Genomic DNA, 12,228 nt, shown 5'->3' with positions numbered 1-12,228 from the left:
ACCGAGGGGCGGCGCCGTGCGCGGGACAGGCCCCGGGGTGGGGTGGGGTGGAGCGGGGAGGGGGGGAATCGGGGACCGGGGCACCCCCAGCCCCCCCACACCCTCGCCACCACCTCTGCGGCAGCACAAAAGGCTGTGGAGCCGGAGCGGCCGTGCCCGCGCCACCTACCCGCAGCCCGGAGCTCCGCCGCCGGCTCCGCGCCCGAGGCCGCCGACCCCGACGCCAGGGCGGGCGCGGGGCGCTGGGTCGCGGCGCCGAGCTGCAGCCCGAGGCCACCAGCCGAGCCCAGCCAGCCAGCCAGCCGGGTACCCGCTCCGCTCCCACCGCGCGCGGCGCCGGCGCCCGCCCGCCCGCCCGGCGTGGCCCCGCCTCCGCCCCCGCCCCTCCGCCTCCGCCCGCCCGCCGGCCCGCCTCCCCTCCGCGGCGCGCACGGCCCGCCTCCCTCCCGCGCCCGGCGGGGCTCCGACGCCCGCAGCCGGGGCGCGCCCGGCGCGGGAAGGCCCCGAGCTGGAGGCGGAGAGGGGCGGGCGGGGCTCGCCGGGCGCGGGTACCGAGCGCGGGGTCCCCAGTCCAGGCCCTACGCTCCGGCGGCTTCGGGGGGACGGGGGGGGGGGCTCCGCGAGGCCGGCCTGGGAACCCCGGGGGCTCCGAGGGGCTCCGGAGGCTCAACGCGGGGGAGCGGGGAGGACAAGCCGAAAGTTGTAGAAAAATAGTGAATGGGGTGAATGGTGAGGGGGGCGGGGGACGGGTGATCAAATCCTCATTCTGATCGGATTGGCTGTTTGTAATTTTTAAATGCATTTCTACAATGCCTAATGTATGAAACTGTAACCTCTCTGTGATTCAGTTTGATAATAATATATATATATATACATAAAATGCATTTCCAGATTTACAACTCTCAACAATCAGGACCCCCCCAGTTAAAAATGTATATATATATATATAATGTATATATATATACATATATACATATATAATGTGTATATATACACATTATATATATAACTTTACTTGAACTCACATACCTAGTAAATATCTGAGCTGGCTATGACTACAGAAGGTGAACCTGAAGTATATATATATATATACATATACATATACACACACACACACACACACACATATATATATATATATATATATATATATATATATATATATATATATATATATGAGCCGGGCAGGGTTGGCTCACACCTGTGCTCCTACTACCTAAGAGGCTGAGATTTGAGGACTCTGGTTAGAAGCTAGCACAGGCAGAAACTCTCCAAATTAACCGGCAAAAAAGCCAGACTGGAGCCCAGGCTCATGGTAACAGTGCCAGCCATGAACAAAAAAGCATTTATAAATGTGAATTTAGACAGCGATCTCAAATCCAACCAAAAGAGCATGGGGATTAAAAGCAAAACGAAACCTACATTAATCTGAACAGGAAAGTCATAAACTTGATGTAGATCAATACAAATTCAAACAAGTCTTGGCTTAAATTTCTTACAGGATCTATGTTCCTGATTATAAATACAATGGTTAATAAATGTCTAAACCCTACTTGAACACATGGCTCCCAGATTCTCCTGAGCTAGGAGAATTCTTTGCTACTGCCACTGAACTGTAAGTCTCAGAGAACAGAGAGGAAAGAAGAAAATTTCCTAAGTGTTCTCAAAACAAGTTTAGGAATCAGCAGTTACATTTTTTTTTTTCCAACACAGATATGTAAGAAACTTAACAAATTAGGGGCTGGGAATATGGCCTAGTGGCAAGAGTGCTTTGCCTCGTATACATGAAGCCCTAGGTTCAATTCCCCAGCACCACATATACAGAAAATGGCCAGAAGTGGCGCTGTGGCTCAGGTGGCAGAGTGCTAGCCTTGAGCAAAAAGAAGCCAGGGACAGTGCTCAGGCCCTGAGTCCAAGGCCCAGGACTGGCCAAAAAAAAAAAGAAAGAAAGAAACTTAACAAATTAGAAGCCGGTTCAGTAAACATGTTGAATAAATAAATGAATGAATGGACTTGTTAATCTTACGCTTCTTTCTTTTTGTATGAAATGGTTTCAGATTTTAATCTCTGACACAGCAATGTATTGTTGGGACTATCATTTTGATAAAACAACCTCTCATACATTGTATATTTTCAGAACATGAAATTTTTCTCCTCTCTGAGATCTCAGTGTCTTTGCACAGGAATGCCTCGTGCTGGCTCCATGTTCTGAAAGTTTTGTGATATTCTAAGTTTTGACTCGTGGCTTGGTTGATACGCTTCAGGCCCATCCTGGGGAAGGAACAGCATGTCCAAATTGGCTCTTCTCCTAGAGGGTGTCCCAGGCTCTGTTTTCAACCCTGCCACTGTTCACCCAATCATAAGTCAGGCTGGTTCTTCAGTGTCATAAAGAACACTTGACTAACTAACTCACCACACAGCACTGGCTGAGACGAGAATCTGTGTGTATGTGGCGGCGGTCTTCATTGGGCTTCCCAGGCTTCTGGCTCGGGAGGAGCTGAAGAAGGCCTTCCCAGAGCTCTCCAAGGGTTCTGTGAAGTGCTACTCATCCTGGAAAGGCAACAATTGGATATTTAAAGACCATTAGGCCCAAATAGGAAGTAAAAAGAGTTTCTGAACCTGGGGGCTTGGGCCGCTTCCATGGTTCTATCTTGCCTTTCAAGGTATCTTTTCAAAATTAAAAAAAAATTCAGTTTTAAAATATCAGTTGTCTGGAAGGATCACACATTGCTATTGAGTAGTGTCACTTGGGCAAATAACCAACTTGAGAGGACAGGATAATTGAACTTGTTAATGACATAGTGATGTGAAGCAGAATCTACACAAGTAGGTGTGCAAAAAAATGCCATATTGCCTTTTCTGTAAACCAACCTGTTTCTAGCAAGGTCTAATCAGAAATAGACAGACTGCTTTATTGTCTCTACCCAGAGAAAATTGGATGCCATGAATCAGAAAGAGAGGGACGGTAGAGCTTAGAAAGGGGCAGTAGACCTTAGAGAGGGATGCTAGCCCTTAGAGAGGGACGGTAGACCTTAGAAGCGAAGCCAGCCCGTGCGATCTGCTGCCGCAGAAGAGACAGAACAACTGCCAAAGGAGAAAGATGGGTCCCTTAGATGGTCCTTCCTTGCTGCCCTCTGACCTCCTGCCCAGGTCTCAAGTGGCTGCCATGGGAACCGGGAGGACGGGTGACAGGGACTGGCCCCTCAAAACACAGAGCTGCATACAGGACAACACTGAACGTGAAGCTGTCCAGGGTTAGCATATCACTTCATTTCACTTTGCAGTCTTCTTAGGTTATCACTCCCTCACTTGGACCTGTGCAAGGCCTTCCCCTGAATGAGAAGGTAATGACCAGAGGTGGCTAGTCTTTATTGTTATTATTTATACATTTCTTTTGTCCCTTGCCAGAGCTGCGATCTATGGTCCACACTGCATGTACATGGCCCTAGATGGGAGGGAGCATCTTCAGTCCCTCCTTTCAGCTCTCCTCTACTGCTTGAAACGAGAGATATACCCCAGAGAATGCTGCAAAGCCTTCATAGAGTCTCCATCATCATTCGTGTTTATGGAAAAAAATGATTCTGCCAGAGATAGGTGTTATTCCCCACCATCTTGGGCCATCCTGCCTTCTTCTGCCTCTTCTTTCGAGACACTGAAGGATCTTCTAAGGGAGGAGGCTTCCCTCTTCCTTCTGCTTTCCCAGACACTCTGCCCTTTGCCAGCAAACTCTGCTCTCTTTCTGAGGCATTGTCTTTAGACAACTGAAAGGAGGAAGAAGCAATACTCCTTTATGTCCTGCCACGTGTCTGTCCCGAGGCAAACAACAAAAAGCTAAGTAAACACTAAAAATAATCATAAAAAACTAATGTCTCAAAGTATCATCCAGCCACAGAAATAAGAGGCAGTGAGCTCCAAGGATCCGGCTGAGTTCCCGACAAAAATCTACTGAGTTATTATATCATAAAAAGAAGAAAGAAGATGAAAGGAGCTGCCTATGGAGTACATTTGATTTAGAGCCTATGCTGTACCTACACAGAGTTGTCAAGTAGGAGATTAGAAACCCGAGGACTTCCGGAGAAGGTATGGGCTGTCCGTCAGCTCCCGTTCAACCATATGTAGCTCCATACTCACATTCTATGTTAATCCTTGAGCCCGTACACAATCATGCTCTGACCACACAGAACTCTCCACTCCTGCCTCAGCCGGGTTTAGCCGTGCTCATTCCTCAGCATTCGGCGTGCATGTCAACGTTTCTATGAACAGTGCTTGGATTTCTGTCCACCACCATGAAACATTCTCTGTGATGGTCAGATAGATTCTCTAGCCTGCATGCTCCCTAAAAAAGTGGACAATGTGGAACCCCAAGTAAACCTAGAGCCTGACACTGTAACAGTGCTTAGTAAGTTTTGACTTACTTAAGTGGGAGCAGGAGCTAGCCTGTATCTGATACAGAATTTGTTGCTGAACTTTCAGGAGTTTGAAAGCTGGTTCTTAAATCTTTGACAGCCTTGGAGTTTGGCAGAGCCTGTAAACAGTATTTCCCACCTCTCTACTCCATACAAGTTAGCAAACGTTTGGCTGAGTGCCAAAGTGTCTCTCCAGAATACAGAGCAAGAGTTAGATCAGAGAATTAATATTGGTGAGTACAGATATATTCTGTCATAGAAACAACATACAATAAAGTTTCATCATTTGCATAGAAATTTTTACTTGACTCTTTATCATTTCATAAAAAAAAGAAGATAGGAGAGGAAACACAAATAACTAAAAGAAAGTAATATAAACACCACAAAAGAAGTCACTTTTTGGTTTCATCCTTGACATCAGTTTGGTGTAAAACTTTTGGCTGGTCACTAAGTTAAAAGCTTCTTAAGAAATAGCTGTGGCTGTGTTAGTGGCTCATGCTGATCATTTTAGTTACTCAGGAGGCCGAGATCTGTGGATCACAATTTAAAACTGGCCTGGAAAATGAGACTTTTATCTCCAATTAACCAGCAAAAAACGGAAAGTAGAGCTGTGACTCAAGTGCCCGAGTCCCAGTCTTGAGTGAAAAAGCTAAAGGAGAGCACCTAGGTCAAGCACCAGTACTAAACACACACACACACACACACACACACACACACACACACACACACGCGGTACCAAGCTGTGTTTATATATGTGTCCCTCACAATACCTAGATTACATATATCAAGAGCTACCACTTGAATTTAACTTTACTTCCCTTGGCCTCATTTCCTTAACTTGTAATGATGCACTCCTCCATAGAACTCAGTGAATGACACTTCTCATCCTTGTTCCATTTCAAACTAAGACAAAGACATGAAAGAAAAATGGAGCCAATTGTTTACTTAACATTGAGGGACAGTTGTTTAGTGTACAATTCCACTTGTATTATTTTATAAATCCCATAATTACATGAAATGCCTCCCAGTAATAGCCAAAATCAGACTAGGAAAGTCTCCATCCATCAAACACTTGGAGTTTGAGGTACTTGAGCTCCTGTGACGCTGCTCATGCTCAAGTATGCGAGAAAGGTAAAAGAGCATGCCCAGTTTAATTCTCTGATGAGACTCTTCCTGCCCTTGGGAAAGATAGTGTAAGATCATGAGGACAAGGCAGGAGTGCAATTACCACTGGACCTACCGTCAATAAAATAGAGAAATATCAAGAGTGGGGGAGAAAGTCTTTCCCCTAAAAACAGAGAGCAATACTTTTCAAATCCTCCAAAGTATACTAAGTGCTGGGCGGGCTGGGAATATGGCCTAGTGGCAAGAGTGCTCGCCTCATATACATGAAGCCCAGAGTTCGATTCCCCAGCACCACATATATAGAAAATGGCCAGAAGTGGCGCTGTGGCTCAAGTGGCAGAGTGCTAGCCTTGAGCAAAAAGAAGCCAGGGACAGTGCTCAGGCCCTGAGTCCAAGGCCCAGGACTGGCAAAAAAAAAAAAAAAAAAAAAAGTATACTAAGTGCTGGGAACACAAAGAGAAAACACAAGCCTTCCCTAAGGTCAAGGATACAAGACAAATAAGCCATTATAGTTTAGTGTCACAATAGTCTGTAATTCTTCCTATGATTCTCTGCAAACATGTTTGTATGGGAAAATTAGGCCTTACACTACAATTAGGTCAAACAATTGAAATATAAACTTACAAAATTGAATCCTATAATTGGTTGAAGAGAAATGTGGGCTGTTTCTCTCCTTGGGGCCTGAGAACTCTCTGAATACTACCCCTACACAATATTCCCATCATCAAAGCCAGTGAACTCAAACAAAGTCTCATCTTATTCTAGTTCTTCATCAAGATAGACCAAAACCTCCCTTCTTCCCAAAAGTTGCTAAGTAGTAGCAAGTAGACTGCCTCTAGATATCTAATTTGCTTTAGGTTTTCATTTAACAACAGAGATTAATTCTGCAGACAATGTTTCAAATAGGACAATACAATTGTGTTAATATACCAGGACTGCCTACCATTTCTTCCCTGAGGGGGGAAAACACAAATTCAAGTCAGTACCCTTTTCTCTTCCTTCACAACTTGCTCTCTGACACATACACACACATACTTAAGCATACCCACAAACACACACACACGAGTATATATAGACATCAAGTCAAACACACAGAAACTGGGCAGATACTAAGGCTGTGAACCAACTCTGAAAAACAAGCCAGCTCAGAACCTCAGAACTATTTAGAGGCTCCAATCATTTCTCCTTCAGGCAGAAGCCTGGCACAAGGAAGATGGTATCAGGCTTTTACTGGTACTTCATGAGTTGTGAATAACCACAGGTTCTGCATGTGGGAATCCTAGAACTTCCGTTTCACTGCCATAAAAAATAAAGAAGAATGAAACAAAATGTAGTCATTTTAGTGAACTTCAAAAGGAACACCTTGTACAGCTGAGTAGCTATATTTCAAGATACAGTAGTTATGTGTAATATGTGTGACTTTTTAAAGCAATCTTCTAAAAATTCTTTGACAGACACAAATATATTTGAAATAATTGAAAACATGAAGTCCAGTGCAGGTGAATATGCCTGTATTCTCAGCTACTGAGAGAAAAGAATTACTTGAGCTTAGGAACTCAGGACCAACCTGGGCAAGACTCTATCCCCATAATTACCCAACCCCCTCACTACCAAAAGGAAAAGAAAAAATACAGTAGGAAGACCCAAGAACATCTCATCAAAGAAAAAAGGAAATAAGAAATATTGGAAAGGAAAATTTAGAACTGAAAAGTAGACTACTCAAGTAAAAACAAACAGTACTGAATGGAAGGCTTTAAGAGCATAATGGAGATGACAAAGAATAGAGAATTAGAGTGAAAAACAGTAGATAACAGCGATCAGAATAAAAAGAAACAAACTAGATGGAAGGAAGGAAGGAAGGAAAGAAGGAAGGAACGAAGGAATGGAGGAAAAAGAAAGGAAGAAAGGAATGATGGAGTCTTAGGGACCTATGGGATTCTGACATTCACATCATCTACCATTCACATCATCAGAATCTTAGAAGAAGAGAAAGAAGATAGTGCTGAAAAGTACTTGAAGTAATGGTTGAAGGCATCACAAGTTAGACAAAAGATATAACAAGGCCACTGCGTCAAGAAGCTGGCAAAATCCTAAAGAGGGAAAACTTAAGGAAATATTCACCAAGACTCATGGTAGACAAGGGACAAAGAAGTCTTGAAAGCTGCAGGAGAGAAATGACAGTTCATTTGTATCAGAAAAGTAGCTGAAATGACAGATCTTTTATCAAAAGCCAAAAAGGCTAGATGAAAATGGCACATTATTTTTCAATGCTGAAAGGAAAGAGCTGTTACCTCAGAATCCTATAACCTCCTAAAATATACCTTAGGACTGAAAGAAAAAATTAGGGCCTTCACCGGCTAAAAAAATCAAAAAGAAAGCCTGAAAGAATGTTTCATGTTCAGACCTACCCTACACAGAAGATTCAGGGAAGTTTAAACAAAAATAAAACAATAGATGGAGGAATTGGGGAAAACAAGAAGAGACAAAGCAAAAAAGCAAGAGTGAGATATAGAGACAGAGAGACAGAGGGAGGGAGCAAGAAAGGGAAAGAAGGGGGAAAAGGAGAGAAAGGGAGAGAGGAAGAAAAAGAATGAAGAAGAAGGGGAGAAAAGGAAGGATGGAGGGAAGGCAGGAAGGAAGGAAGGAAGGAAGGAAGGAAGGAAGGAAGGAAGGAAGGAAGGAAGGAAAGAAAGAAGGAAGGAAGGGAAGGAGGGAGGGAAGGAAGGAAGGAAGGAAGGAAGGAAGGAAGGAAGGAAGGAAGGAAGGAAGGAAGGAAGGAAGGGAGAGGGGGAGGGAAACAATAAACAAAGCTATAGATACAAGGGCAGTAGCCTTACTGTCTCGAGTCCTCCACCTCATATTTGAAGGAGGAAGATACACTGTGTTTCTAATGCACATAGAGAATATGTGTACTTAAAATGATTATAATTGGAGGAAGGTAAAGAGAGGTAGTGAAGTTTCTATGCTTCACAGCAACAGATAAAAATAATGGTACCATATTTGTAAGTTGTATATGAGTATCACAATGGCTAAATTAATATTTAAAATATCTATGTAGAGGGAAACTCAAAACATTATAGATAAATCAAAATTAAGCCCTAAAATGTGTACAACTTATATACAAGAAAGGAAAAAATGGAAAGAGAAACAATTTTTGAAGAGAACAAGTAGAAAGCAAGCAATAAAATAAGAGGTTAAAACCCCTAAGGTCATTAATGACATTAGGTTGAAACTACAGCTCAGTAGTAGTGCTTATCTCACATGAACAAGACCCTGAGTTCAATGTCTAACACCACAATAATAAAAGAAAACAAAATTTACATTAAAGTTAGGTACATAATTAAGGGAGATTGTCAAAGTGGATTTTTAACCTTTCCCCTCTTTAAAAATAAATGTTACTTTGGGGTTTGTGCTGCCTAAACAAGCACCCTACCACTTAAGCTGCACCTTTTGTGAGCAGGCCACAGAAGGTAATCCTTTTAATTATGTCTCTTCATCGCTAGTACTACACTCATATACTACCTTAGCTTGGGTCTTCCCAAGCTAGATGGCAATTCTGATGTCTGTTTCCTATGTGGCTGGGATTATAGGTGCAAGCCACCATGTCAAGCCTAAAATATGATTCTTTATCAACTGGTCCCTGATTGGTTTCAGGTGGTTTGTAAATTTGGGTTTTTTAATTTACAGACTCACATCTTTGTCATCAGTGTGTGTCGAGTACAAACTGTAGCCGGACCTACAAATCTAGAAATCACAAAGTTTTGTATGGTGTTGTATTTTGCAGAGATCCTGAAATATTGGCTTTCTTATGCAATGCTCCTTAGACCTACTGTTAAATCTTGTTTTCAGTATATTGTTAAAGAGGTGCACATTTTATGCTTTATTTCTAATATGTCATAATCATAGTTGGATAATTGTATTTGAAAAATGTGTTTTCTCTGGAACCCTGTGTTCTAGTTTAAGCACTTCACACCATTCTCAGAAGTATCTTGACAAGAGGAAAAGAAATCAAGAAATAAAAAACCCTCTATTACTCCAAAAAAAAATAAATAAAAATAAATAAATAAATGTTACTATCTTGAAGTAGTTGTACAAAGAAGCTGCTAGTCAACAAAGCAGTTCATAAGTACAATGCATTTGATCAATGTCACCTCTTTCAAAATCCCCCTCATTCATACCCTCCCTCTCTTAATTTTTCTGAATTGTACTCTTGACTGGATTCTTCCTCTTTTCTCCTCTTCAAGTATCTTCTGCTTTCCCCTTGACCACACCCCACTCTTTTCATGTGCCCATTTCATGCTGTTTATTTTGTTGCATGTTGACTTTGCCTTTCTAAGGAATTATACAATTTGTGTTATCCCTTTAATTTACCATATATCCTTTAATACACTTATATCCACTTGCCTACTTCCCAATGCATTTTCTTGTATGCTTATAACTAATTCGAACATCCATATGTGAAGGAACACAGGCAACCGTTGTCTCTCTGGGCCTGGCTTACTTCACTTAACACATTTTTTGAGGTTCTTTCATTTCATTGCAAATGATACAATGTCAGTCTCTCTAATGGATATGTAGAGTTCCATTTTGACTACATACCACATTGTCTTGATCCATTCACCCCTTGAGGGGCATGTGTGCTGATTCAACACATTAGCTATGGTAAAGTGTTGCAATGAACATAGTTGTGCTGATGGCTTTACTGTATCCTGGTTTGTAATCTTTTGAATAAATGGTCAGAAGTAGAATTACTGGACCATAAGGTAGCTCTATGTTTAGTTGTTCTTTGAAAATCTCCATACTGCTTTCTAGGACTGAACAAATTTACATTCCCACAAACAGTGTATTATTGCTTTTATTGGCCATATCCTTGCCAATATCTGTTTTGTTTGTATTCTTGATAATGGCCATGAAGTAAAATCTCAGTGTTGTTTTGACTTGCACTTCTTTTATGGTCAGAGATATTTCCTCACATGTAGGTTAGATATTTTTACTTTTTTTTTTAGAAGTTTTTATTTAGCTCATTAATTAACTGGGTTTTTTGTTTTTTGAGGGTTTAGTGTTTTAAGCTTCAAAGTAAACTTTTAAGTCATTTGACTATATGCCATTTAGGGTAATTTAATTTCAACTAGAATGGAAGTAATTTCAAATATAATGATATAGATTTAGACAAGACTGAAAACATAGTGGGAACAAAGACAAGATAACTACTTTAATATCACATAAAGTAGACTTCAGAGCAAGGAACTTTCCAGAGAGAAAGAGAAATGTATGAAAACAGAAGACCATAGACTCAGAAAGAGCCTGTAGGCATGAAATAGCAGAGCTGAAAAACACACAATTCAAAAGAACTAAAAGGACAAACAGGAAAATACACAATGATAGTTAAGATACTTCCAAGACCTTGCCAGTGACAATCCATAGAACAACTTTATAATGTGTCAGCAAGAATCAGTAATACCATGGATCAACAAACAGGATCTAATTGACATCTATGGGACACTATTCAAGAGTAGAAAAATGAACAATCTTTTCAAGTATCCATGTAAGATATATTAAGATGCATCATACTCTGGCTCATAAAGAAAACTTCAGCAAATATAGAAGAATGGAGCTCTGAGAGAGAATTTTCTCCAAATACACTGGAATCAAGCTGAAGTTCACAAGTAGAAGACAAGAGAAAAAATATCCACATACTTAAAAAATAACACACTTCAAAATTACCCTTGGGCCAAGGTACAAGTTTCAAAGAAAATGTACTGAGCGGATGAAAATCATTAGAGTGGGTGAAGATGAAATCTGACATATCAAACATGCAGGCCCCAGTAAAGCATTGCTGAGAGAGAACCCATAGGAATGTGTGGGAATGGTAGAAAGAAGATGATCTACTGGGTTTGATAAGAGTACACTGGACCCTTAGTGTCACATGACATTCTCACACAGATAATGTATTAGTTCTGAACTATAATGTGATATTAAGGCTATAGTTTCTGGGAAAATCTAAAGTAGAAACAACTATGAGGAAAATCAAAGGGTAATTTGGTGGTTGTGGGGACCCTAGTTAGTATCCAGACTGTGTTATTACTAAAGGATAATCCATTCTCTATTTTTTTACTGGTAAGCTGGTTGTCTATTTACCCATTTATTGAAAGATCACTGACTCTTAGATTTTGTTGTTTCATTAGTTTTGGATCCCTCTCAATTACCATTATAGACGCAGTACTTAACACTCTAGTACAGTTTCCGTATGTAGTACTGTGCATAAGCATAGTTTGTGAACTGAACTCATATGTTTAGTTTTCAATGTGAAGCAGCCAAATTATTATCTTCAACATGTTCTTTATCAAAATAATTGAACAGCAGAAAAAGAAAGAAAACCTTCTAGGCAAGGCAAGGTGGTACATGCCTATACTTTCAGTACTCTGTAAGTTGAGGCAGGGAAATATGGAATTTGAAGACAGCCTTTACTACATATGTAGTAGGGTCCTGGGTGCTCTCTCTCTCTCGCTCTCTCTCTCGTTCTCTTATGTTCTCTATCTATATGTCTGTCAGTCTGTCTGTTGGTGTTCTACTCCTTGAGCCACACATGGTATTCTTGTGATTATGTAAATACTCTGTACCCTGGCTGTATCCTTGTCTGTATTCTGCTTGAGATCTTGTACTATAGTTTTGATATTGTGCTAGAAAAGCATATTCA

At 41.4% G+C, this 12,228-nt stretch overlaps 1 protein-coding gene across 3 annotated transcripts in view; it reads right to left on the bottom strand.

Annotated features, from left to right (window-relative positions):
• Positions 1-261, bottom strand: part of Macir (macrophage immunometabolism regulator) — a 56,120-nt gene extending 55,859 nt beyond the window's left edge. Inside the window, exon 1 of one of the 3 annotated variants that reach the window (XM_048331254.1) lies at positions 170-261. The gene's annotated coding sequence lies outside the window, so the exon portion shown is untranslated. The remainder of the gene's footprint in view (positions 1-169) is intronic. The other 2 variants (XM_048331255.1, XM_048331251.1) reach the window with 2 other exon arrangements.
• Between the last annotated feature and the right edge of the window lie 11,967 nt (positions 262-12,228).

The sequence above is a fragment of the Perognathus longimembris genome, chromosome 22 (genome assembly GCF_023159225.1).
Source record: "Perognathus longimembris pacificus isolate PPM17 chromosome 22, ASM2315922v1, whole genome shotgun sequence".
Classification (NCBI taxonomy): domain Eukaryota; kingdom Metazoa; phylum Chordata; class Mammalia; order Rodentia; family Heteromyidae; genus Perognathus; species Perognathus longimembris.
This window is presented reverse-complemented; position numbering and strand designations above follow the sequence as displayed.